We start from the raw sequence: 12,235 nt of genomic DNA on the forward strand, positions 1-12,235 counted from the left end.
AAGAAGGTGTTTCAACCCTCCCTCTTCATTGACCAGAACTAGCCTCATGGCCACTACTAACTTTGAGTGAGTTACAAGTACAGAAGAATTGAATTTGAGTGAAAATGGTCAACACTGGTGGTAATTGTCATATGTACATATTCACACACACACACACACACACACACATACACACACACACATTTTGCCCTTTCTATTTCCCAGGGTGATAACCAACTTGCCTTACAAGACTCTTTAAATGTGGTAAGCCCAATTTGTTTTACTTGCTGACTTCTCTAGGAAGGATTTGTAAAATCCAGAGAAACTGAGGCCAGATTATGATGATCGAGAGACAAGTTATTTTCTCCCAGGGGCTTTCACCTAACAGTGACAATATTGTCCTCTTAATGGCACATTTAAATCTGTGCTTGCTACTCAATTTTTTCTATTAAGCACGTGTAAAATATTCCATAGAGGAAAAAAAGAAAAGAATTGGACTGGTGTTTGTAATCGCAATTTGTGGAAATCATGAGCTCATAAATATTGCTCCTCCTCTTTACCATTATACGAAAATAGGAGAAATGAATGTAACTTCAAAAAGAGGAACTAAATCATGGTTTATATAGCTTGGCCTCCCTTAGAAGTAGAAAAAGACGAGAAGTGGGAGTAAATAGAAAGATAATGCTTATGGTACATACCAAACAAATGGATAGACTGACTCTCATGGATTCTGCACCTGAGCCACCAGCAAAGGTACTTTTTCCTCTGAATTATTTAATTGGAACTACAAAGTATAAAATCACTCGTATTTGGGGCTTTAAAATCATATGGCTATAAATTTCAATTTAGGTTAAATGTTTAAGATTATTAACTTTTAACTTACATTAGCTCAGAAAGAAATAGATACAACTTTTAATGCTATTTGTTTATTATGAGTGATATTTGATTATAATGCTTCAGTGGTGAATTCACTAGAAGGAAAAGGAAATGGTAAATTGGATAATTGCTTTGTAAGACTTCTAAATGTTACTCTTTTTGGACTGTGCAAAATGGTTTCAAATATCACTGAAGTTTATAGAGAATTGGCGAGCCTACGTTTTGTCTCCTTTTATGCAATATATATGTCTCTGAAGAATCGGTTGAAAATATGATTATTATATGTAATGTAGAATATATTAATCTAATCATCTCAAAAAAACACAAGACAAAATGGTTATTTTACAAAGTATATTTTTGATAAAAATATATTTCACAAATTTGAAATTTTGAAAATTCTATATTCTTAAAGTACAGCATACATAAATTTGAATTTAGTAAAATTTAATAATTTTACTAATTTAAATAAATAATTTAAATGAAATTTAATAATTTAGTAAAAGTGACATTTATTTCTGATTATCAATGTAAATACACTTGTGCCTTATTGATTATTTCTTGTATCATGCTGAATTCTATTTCAGATAGCTCTTTAAGTAAATGAGTTATTTACATATAAAAACTGTTAAGTTACGTATAAAAACTGTGAGTCAGTTGAACCATATATGAATGGTATAAAACACAAGTTATTCAAACTCATATTTGTAAAACTAAGTTTCATTATTGCTTGAAGCATGACAAATTATATAATAAATAAATTAGCAAAACACTTTATAATCTTTTAGGGCAAAAATGAAGAAATCTTTGTAAATTTTTGTTACTTCATCTTTTAATATGAGCAAATATCAAAAACAAAAGCAAATATAATAAGAAAATGTCCTCTTCGAGTCACATATTAAATTAGGATTTGTGAAATACTAGAAAATAGGATTTGTGCTACTATAGTGGGACCTAGTGTCATATTTTTATAGTAATATGTTATTGCAAAAGAAAGAAAAAGCCTAACATTTTATCTGTTATTGTGTACTTTAAGCAAGGAGAGCACAACCAAACTTCATAAGACATTTTTGTACCACAGAACATCAAATTTTTTCCTTTGGCTATCATTAATTTTCATTAGCACACTTTTCACTTTTTTGGGAATTGTGTCAGAATTTTGAGAAAATAAAAAATAAATGGCTTAATGAGCATAATTAAGATGTTAGCGTGTTCAATTTGGCTAGAAATATAGTTAGTTGCTTAAACTACATAAAGCTGACAAGAAGAGGGAATTCATGCTTCAGATGCTTGCATAATTTTGCACGACTAAGTAATTTGGCTTACTCAGTTTAGGTATTTCTTTTCTTGTCCATAATGCTCATTTAAAGCTACGAAGAGTTTTAACTGATATTACTTATTGAAGATGAGGGAGAAAAGAGAGAAATAATCATTAAAAAAGACTCTGTAGGCTCCAAAATGGACCAGAAACTCTTTCATAGCATTATATTGAAAAAATTTAGATGACAAATATAGGGTGCTCGGAGAAGACTTCTTCCAAAATGTGTTAAGCTTTCAAAAACAAAAGTTTGGGTAGTTCTTCAGTTTTTAAGGAAGGCTCAAACCTATCTATTTTATTTTAATTCAATGCATATAGAATAACACAAAAAGGGGTAATATTTTCCTAATTTTACAAATAAGGAGATTGTGACTCCGAAATATTAAAAGAAATATTGTGTGTGTCTGCATGAATAGTAAATGGGGGACAGAGAATTTGAAGATAGGTGTCTGATATGTGTCAGATTTCAGATTCAAGGCTGAATAATGTACAGCCATGTCCTACAGGGGACTGGTGTTTAGTGGGAAGCAGGACAGCAGATGTGCAAGTGAATAAGTACCTTCGGTGTGACAGAAGTTCTGTGTGTGACTGTATTAGAATACAGGTGAGAAAAGAAAGTGGGGCTGGACCACTGAATTTGGGGATGCCTAGGGAAGGCTTTTAAGGTAAGGCAACAGTCAGAAGAGTTGTCAGGAGTCCAACTTCCCTAAAAAGAGCTAAAATAGTGTGGGCATTTTTGCATGTATTCATCTCCTAATCACTTCCTAGCCCTACACTCAACATATTATTATTTTTTTTATTTCCCTTAGAATCCTGATTTCCATTTTTCCCATGACTGCTCATTCCCTACTAAAGTTACTTTCAGTCACCACGTACTATTTATAATCACAAACCCATTTCAGTTTGGAATACCTTTTTCTTATTGTGTTATTCTATATGCATCGAATTTCAAATGCATAAATTAACTGTTGAATAAAATTCAATTTGTAATGTTATTTGTGCTTCCTTACTTTTTTTTTGGAACATCTAGGACCATGTTAACTGTCATAAGTGAAAATAAGAAGAGGAGGAAAGGTGAAAATGGGAAAAGTGAGTCAAAGGAAGACAAAGGAAAAGAGAATAGAGAAAAAAAGTGGGAAAGAAAGAGGGGGCAAAGGAAAAATAAACGCTTGTTAATAAATGTGAGCAGTGCTATGCTTTCACTCTTCTGCATGTGAAAGTATCAAAGCATTGAGATACAGGAAAATTTTAGGGAATATGATGAAAGAAGGATAAAATTTTAAAACGGAACCTAAGAGAGTATGGGAAAGATCAGTGGAGGCCTAATGTATGAAATCAAAACTCTTGCTACGATTGGAAGTCCACAAATCATTGTCCAAGTGCTCCGCTTTAGTTGTAGTTATTTCAAAATAAAATTCAGTATTAAAGAAAAGATAGGATTAAAAAAAAAGTACCAATAAGGTCAACTTAAGCTAAGCCTTCCATATGGTATAAAATGTATATGTGGAACAGAATTATTTGATCACAGGATGTGAAAATGGCAAAGTATGCTAATGGCCATTTAGTCCAAAACCTTCATTTAGGAGATGAGGAGATGAAGGTATGAATGCCTTTACCATGTACAAACAAGAAAACATTAGGACCCCCACATCCTGGGCTCTATTTGTATTAAATGGAGGCCTGTTAACATTGATATGGAAGATGGCATATTTGTGGGCTACACCTAGAAATTGTAAAAGCAAGCCCTTGAGAAATCAAGTAGAAATTCTAAAGAATCACACACACACACAATAGATAGCTTAAAATACACACAAGCCTGGGTGTAGCTATGGAGAAGCCCACATGAATAAATTATCTCTCTGTTTTGTAATATCTTGTTTTCCTATGTTTTTAATGTCTTTTGCTAATTGTGGTTTGATTATGATCTTAGAAGTAGGACTGATATGAAGTTCATTAAAAAAAAATTTTTTATCTTAAAATCTATTTGACACCTATGATACATATTTTTAGAGGCAAATGTTTCAGAAATAATTGTATCTAATATTCAAATTTTTATAGACAAATGTTTCAGAAATAATTGTATCTAATATCCAAATTTGTTTATGCTCCATGCTCTGCTCCAAGCACACTCCATGACCTGTCTTCGAATGTGATTTAAGAGAATGAAATCCCCCTCTCCCTCTGGCTGTTTCTGTCTTTCCAATGGCTGGGAGCCTCTGGGGCAGTGTAGGCATACGTGTCCCACTCTACTCTCAGCACAGGCTAAAATTCTTTCGAGGAGTAACCAGGACTCCTTCAGCATCAGGACCAGGGCCAGGAGAATGAAGTCCTTGCCTCAGGTACAAAATTTAAGGGAACACAAAACAAAACAAAACAACTCCGAAATCAAGATAAATAATATATTAATGCAATATTTTTAAAAAATCAAAATGTGTGCCCCAAACTCCGTAATGCATAAAGTATCAAAGGATCAGTAAAGGCGCTGTGCTGAGCCATATTGGGGACAAAAGAGAAAGAAAATCGGTAAAACCAATCTGAGAGCTGGGGAAGAACAGGGCATTTTATTTTACTGGTAAAGTAGATCTTAATAATCAGGCAGCCACGTGACAAAGAATGTTATAAAAATAATAGAATGATAGAAGCAGTCATTCAGTCTGCCAACCTAATCTTTTTGACATGCTAAAAGTCCTGATTAAACATGTGGCCTGAGGATGGCCAAGTGGGGACCATGCTTTGGAGATGTTGCTAAAAACAAGGGCATAAGGACATTCACAGCTGGACATTTCTCCTTGGCAATGCATTTTTCTTTTCTTTTTCTTTTTTTTTTGGCACTGCAAAGACATCAGAGTTGGTAGAAAGCAAATGTGCTTGAGTTTAACGGGATCAACTTTAAAAACAAAAACAAAAAACCTTTGAGTTAGCCATCTGAGATAGATGCTGGCAGGTTTGCTGTAGGCCCAATGGCACAGTAAGAAGTATGACATGGAAATATGTCAACTGTAGCGTAGTGAGAAATTGCGTTTTGTAAAATAGTCCTTCGATATCTTAAGTAAATGTGATGATTGATCATGTGGCTGTGGTTGCTTCCTTTCCCTTAGCTAATTTCTATTCATTCTCTAGTTCTTGGTTTAAATATTAGTTCTTTAAGGAAACTATCTCTAATTTCTCAGAAGAGATTAGATCTCCCATTTGTATGCTCATTGGACCACATATGTAACACTCATCAGAATGATGTGTTTCAGTCAGGGAAACAGAAATTGTACTAGGTGTTTCAAGGAGATTGAACCTAATAGAGGGGATTGGTTACACAACTGGTGAAAGTATTGAAAGCAATAACTGAAAATGAGCTAACTCAGAGACCGAGAGTGTATTTGTGACTTCTGGGGGTGCATAGCAAGGCTAGAACCACCAAAGAGGAAAATTTGACAAGGGATAGTATGGCAGAAGAGGAAAAATCAGGGCCAAGGCTGGGACCCCTGTGAAAGGTTTCTAGTCCCTTTCAGAGATACCACCACGAAACAAAGAGAGAAGAATTAATATCCGAGAAAGGAAGATCCGTGATTTCTCCGCTCCTACTACCTTCTAATCTTGCACCAGCGCCTCTTATTGGCCAAACCAAACTGGAGGTCAACTGGCAAAAAATTCTGGAATATGTAGTTTGCAGGGATATCTGGTGCCCTATGATAATAAAACAGAACCTGGGAGAAAGGAATTAGGCTGAGGCAAATATTAATACTTAATATTAGTATCTTAAAGAATTATATATTTATTAATGCTATTATGAGTGTAATGCCAATCTCTCTAGGCAGTCTGTAATTTCCATGGATCAGGAATGTATCTGCCTTGTTCATGAATATATTCCCAGTCCATTTCATAGCTCCTAACTCATAGAAGCTTTTAAATAAATAAAAATATACCTGAATGAATACCATCAATCCTACCATGCTTTCAAGAGTTATGAAACTCTTGAAGGAGTACATATTAGTTACGTACTCCTTCAAGTGTGATTTCGAATAGGAGCTCAGTGATATACCAGGAGATAGTAAAGCTTCCATCTGAAGAAAGTGAGGGATGGAGATGAGAGAGAGAAAGAAAAAGAGGTGCATTTGAAATCGACAGAGTTTCAGAGCCTGGAAAAATTATTCTCTCTCTAAGCCTGGACTGTTTTATTCATCTCACCCTCTCATACGGTCACCCAGTACATATATCAACTTGGGAGGATGTTTATAAGGAATAGGAAGACTAGCATCATTTGAAGGATGGCCATTGAGCTCAAGATGCATAACTAAAATTAAAGAATAGTCCTCTTAATGTCTGTTTCAAGACAATGGTTAGCTGGCCCTATGTACTTTACCATTAAGTCAGAGCAGAATCTCTCTTCTCTCCTTACAATTTCATCTAATCCCATGCTTTAAGGGATGGGTCACAGACATGAGATTTTAAAACCTGGGGACACTTTTTTCTGTTTTCTTCCTTTTTCTTTGATTCCAGTTACATATATATCAGGGCACTTGAAGTTATCTCAGAGCTCACTGGTGTCCTCTTAATTTTTTCAGTCTTTTTCTGTCTTTGTTTAATTTTGTACAACAATTTCTGTTGCTATTTCTTTACCTCTCCTAATTTTTTTTGTGCAGTGTCCAATTCATTGCTATCTTACCTAGTTGTTTAAAATTTTTACTTCATTATATATTTTATTTGGTTTGCTAAAATAGTAAAGGAAGGAAGAGTTTTTTTTTTTTTCTCTTTGTCCAATTATTGTTAATTACTACTGGTAAAGTGAATGATCAGAGGAGGAGTGCAAAACAGAAAGCAATAACCACAACTGTGACAACAAAGAAATCAAAAATAACCAGCCAGGCGTGGTGGCTCACGCTGTAATCCCAGCACTTTGGGAGGCCGAGGTGGGCAGATCACGAGGTCAGGAGTTTGAGACCAGCCTGACCAACATGGTGAAACCCCATTTCTACTAAAAATACGAAAGTTAGCCGGGTGTGGTGGTTCACCTGTAAATCCCAGCTACTCAGGAGGCTAAGGCAGGAGAATTGCTTGAATGTAGGAGGCAGAGATTGCAGTGAGCCAAGATTAAGCCACTGCACTCCAGTCTGGGCAACAGAACGAGACTCTGTCTCAACAAAACAAAACAAAACAAAACAAAACAAAACAAAGAAAACACCCACAACATCACCACTACTGCCTAACTAATTTGCTCAAAGGATAAGGGATGTCATTGCTATTTGTCCAGCCTGTTGGTATTTCCTGATTGCAAATTTTTCCAGCCTTCAGGCTGGGATTTATATTGTCCAGTATAATTTTTATTTTAGGCATTGTACTTTCTTCCTCTATAACTTAGATTTAGGTTTTAAACATATCTTTCATGGCTCTCCTCAACAAGCTTATGCTTTCGTCTACCTTCTTGAACATATGGTGTGGGGTCATAGTAGCTGTTTCAATGTACTTTTACTATTTCTGTCATTTGCATCATTCACTGGTCAGTTTTTGTTGAATGATTTTTCTCCTTCTCATTGGTCATATTTTCCTAATTTCTTACATGTCTAATAATTTTTGATTGGATCTCAACCATTGTGAACTTATGGAATTTTTAGTATTTTTTTTAAGAAAATACTTTTGAGCTTTGTTCTGGGATGCAATTAAGTTGCTCCAAAACATATTTATCCTTTCACAACTACTTTTTCAACTTTGCTAGGTGGAACCAGAGGAGGCTGGTTTTGTCCCCATTACTAAGGCAATACGATTCTGAGTACATTTCTTGATGCATGTCCTGTGTAATATAATATTTCTCCCCTCTGGCTTTTGGAAATAACCATTCCCAGCTTTATATGATCTCTGGAAATTGCTCCTCCTGCTCCTCTCCAGTCATTGCCTGGTCTCATGTAGTTTGCTTACACACATGCCCTGATCAGTACCTGCTTGAAGACTCTAGGGGAACCCTCTGCAGATCTCAGGAGCTTCTTCTCTTTGCAGCTCTTTTTACTTTGGTAAACTCTGCCCTGCAAATTGTAACAGCATTGAGCCTCCCAAATTCTCATCTCTGTCTTCTCAATGCAAAAAGAACACTGGACTCTGTTTAGATTCCCTCTTCCTGGGTTTATTCCCTACTTTATTTTTCTTCTATCAGGATCCTACTTCTGTGGTCCCTGTTGTTCAATGTTGGAAAATTGTTTTGTATGTTTTGTTTGATTTTTTTAGTTGTTTAAGGTATGAGGGTAAATATGATCCTTGTTCTTCTATCTTGGCTGGCAATGAGAGTCCTTGACATTTTTTAACTGAACTAAACCTTTTGTTCAAATTGCTCCTAAATACCACGTTTTTATTAATTCAAAGTTTAGGTATACTTGGAGGGATGAGTATTACTCTGCACCCTCAATAAGAAAGGGTTTACTATCTATTATTTTTGAGAAAAAGTGGTCACAGAGAGATTTATATTTGTTAAAACTATTCTACTTCCTGTATTGGGAAGAAATGAAAAATCTTCCAGAAATTTTATCTTTGTTTACATCCAAGGTGCTTCCTGAATTAGTATGGATGGAAAACAAATATTTAATCCAGTGAAACAAATCAATTCAGGTTTCAGTAGTATTTTATAAACCAGTTAAATCTGGCACTTCATATTATCTGAGATTAGATATGTCCATGCATTATTTCACCCATTAAAAATGCAAATATCCCAAATATAAAGGTTTTTATAATGATATTAAGAGATAAGCATATTTGTCTTGTTGAATGAAAAAAAATTCCATTGTAACAAGTTCTCATTTTTGAAAAAAAACAAAAACAAAAACAAAAAACAAACTCTACCACAAGGAGAAGAAGAAAAATCCAACTGAAGAATAAAAATTTCAACAGCTAGGTCTGGGCGCAATGTCTCATGCCTGTAATTCCAGCACTTTGGGAGGCCGAGGTGGGCAGATCACTTGAGGCCAGGAGTTCAAGAACAGCCTGGCCAACATGGTGAAACCCCATCTATACTAAAAGTACAAAAATTGGTCTGGTGTGGCGGTGGCGCCTGTAGTCCCAGCTACTCAGGAGGCTGAGGCAGGAGAATCGCTTGAGCCCAGGAGGCAGAGGTTGCAGTGAGCTGATATCGTGCCACTGCACTCCAGCCTGGGTGACAGAGGGAGACTCCATCTCAAAAAAGAAAAAAAAAAATTCTGACATAATGTCAAAGAAAATATTCTATGTTTAGATTAGTGTTAGAAGAAATCTATTTTGAATTTAATATTGATCAATCATTTTTTAAAAGAAATTCAGACTTTCTCACATATTTCTTTATTTTAATATGCTACTGATTGAGCATATGAAATGCCACAAAAACTCACTAACAGTGCACTGCATTCTTTCCAAAGGAGACCAGTGAGAATACTGTGGTTTGGATAAAATATGTTTAGAATTCATAATTTTAAAACTCCAAATCCTGATTTTACATTAATTATTCTCATTTAAGAGTGATGCACACAAAAATTAATGTTTAGCACTTTGATTCAGGACAAAGCTATATGTCCGGAAGGCATTATTTTAATATAAACAAATATGATGTGGGTTTGAGTCACACTCACATGCCTTCCAATCACCCTTACTCTACCTCTGAATGCTAATATAAGAACATGAAAACTCTTCTTATGAATTTTTAGTGTTAGTTTCACTTCCTTTAGCACAATATTAAAATAGCATTCCCCTAACTATACACTCTGCAAGAAAATAATGTGACAATACAAATGCAAACATTTTATTTGAAGAGTGGGTGCCAGGGTTGTTGCTGTTGTTTTTCCTTAGTATCCCCAACTATGTGATATATAACCGTGTGACTGTGGTGGTTTGGTTATCGATAAGGAAGGTAGGTCATAGTTTTTTTAAAATTTTTTTGTGCCATTGAATTATAGTTCTAGTTTCTCCAAAATAAAACTGACAAGAATGTCCAGTGTCATTACGTGTATTCAATATTGTATTGGATGTCCCAGCTGTTACAATGCAATTTATTCCCTGAATTCTAAAATTTACTAGATAACTTTTTTTCTATTGTAAAAATAATTCATGCATATCATTGAAAATCTTGAAAATAGAGTGAAGTTGAGAATGGGCATTTACAGTTCCACACAAAGAGGAGGAGCTTTAACAGAAGTTAGGCCTTCTGATTAACACTGAGCAATTTTAAGTAAGAAATACAAGACTAGTAGTAAAACTATGAAAGCAAACAAAGTATAACAACTATACTTTTATAGTTATTAATAGTTAATTTTAGATTAAGTGTGAAAAAGATATTGGTCTTTTGGCATATGTAATTATTTGGATGTTAAAGCCAACAGAAACAAACTTTTCAATTTCAGAATTTACTTGGTGGGGAAACAAGATAGGGAGGAGAAAGTATATTTGGTTTTGTCAAATTTCCATTTGGTTTTATGTTGGCTGTTGTAAAGGAGTTTACCGCATGGATGCCCTATTGCCTAGAGTCTGTTTTGAATTTAAGATCGATCAATAATTCTTTTAAAATAAATTCAGACTTTCTCACATATTTCTTTATGTAGGTTCCATCCACATTGGCCTCCTGTTTCTGGAATACTCTGACCACAGGGCTTTGTACTGTCTATTATCTCTGTCTAGTACACTCTTCCTTGCCAGAAATCCCTAACTAACTTGAAGTCTTTGCTTAAATCTCGCCTTCTTTATGAATTCTCTTCCAATAGCCCTATTTAAATTTGTAGACCTCTGCTACTTGTCAATCTTACTTCCTTTATCTGGGTCCAATCTTTTCATACCATATTTTACTTATGTATTAGAGTTATTATTTTTCCCCCACTGAAATGTAAACTCTAGTGGAGCAGGAATGTTTTTTGTCTATTTTATCTATTGACGAATTCTCATCACTATCCAACACATAGTAAGTACATAATATATTTTTGTTAAATGGAGTGAATGATTGAATAAGAGATAATTTCATAGGGCATAAGATTCTAGGTTGACAGCTACATTTTTGTTAGTACTTTGAAATTATTATTTTCCACTCTTCCATTATCGTCATTGAGAAATCATCCATTAGTCAAATTATTGTTCTTTTTAGCTAATCTGTCTTTTCCTTTTGGATGTTTTAAGAACTCTTTGTCTTTGATATTCTGCAGTTTCGCTATAATATGTCTAGGTATAGATTTCTTTTACGTAATTCTGATAAAGACATTGAACTTCCTAGATTTGAAGGTTTGCATATTCATCATATCAGGAAATGTTTGTCATTATATTTGTGAATATTTCTTCTACATCTTTTTTTCCTCCATTTATGAAACTCTAATTAGACAGATATATGTTGGAATCTCTATTTTTACATCTTTTAACTTTCATATTTTCCACTCTTTTGATCCTGTGTGTTTCATTTTGAGTAACTTATCCAGATATGTCTCACAGTTCACAAATTTGTCTTCATCTTTGTCTAATCTGTTGCTTAATCCAAACTTTGAGTTCCTAATTCTAGTTATCACATTGCTTACTTCAAAACATTTTAATTTTGTTCTTTTTCAAATATGTCTGGTCAGCTCTCATAGTATTTTCTTTCTTCATTGCACTTTCAGTAGTCTCTTTTATTTATTTAAATACATCAGGTAAACTCATTTTGTAGGCTTCTTCTGATATTATAAAAGCAGCCATCTTTGACGGCCTTACTTGGCAGTTACTAGTTTAAATCTTGATTCTCCCTCATGGTTGTTTCTTCTTTGGAATTTGGTTGACTTTTCACTGTGAGTCAAACTCAGAGCATTAACTGTGGGACTTTCTTAAGGTATGTATTAAAGTGAATTTGTCTATAGAAGGTTTGGGTTCCTTTTGTCAGGAAACTGTGTATCCTACCAACCCTGGATCACTTTAATCTGCTTTTTCCAATATGGTTATTTTGAACTATATAGGTGATGTGAATTCTTGCCTTAGGCACCTGAGATGGAGGCTTGTGATTAGGAATTGAAGATCATTAAATTTCTCCAACCTCTTTCTGTCCTCCACTCAGAGGCAAAGCTGCAATAGGCAGGTTGTCTCCATAGACACTATACAGGGATATTTCTTTCAGAC

At 34.6% G+C, this 12,235-nt stretch overlaps 1 protein-coding gene across 2 annotated transcripts in view; it reads left to right on the forward strand.

The window, feature by feature from the left end:
• Nucleotides 1-636: 636 nt before the first annotated feature.
• Nucleotides 637-12,235, forward strand: part of TFEC (transcription factor EC) — a 206,313-nt gene continuing 194,714 nt past the window's right edge. For both annotated transcript variants that reach the window (XM_050785136.1, XM_050785137.1), the window contains exon 1: nucleotides 637-732. The gene's annotated coding sequence lies outside the window, so the exon portion shown is untranslated. The remainder of the gene's footprint in view (nucleotides 733-12,235) is intronic.

The sequence above is a fragment of the Macaca thibetana genome, chromosome 3 (genome assembly GCF_024542745.1).
Source record: "Macaca thibetana thibetana isolate TM-01 chromosome 3, ASM2454274v1, whole genome shotgun sequence".
Lineage (NCBI taxonomy): Eukaryota > Metazoa > Chordata > Mammalia > Primates > Cercopithecidae > Macaca > Macaca thibetana.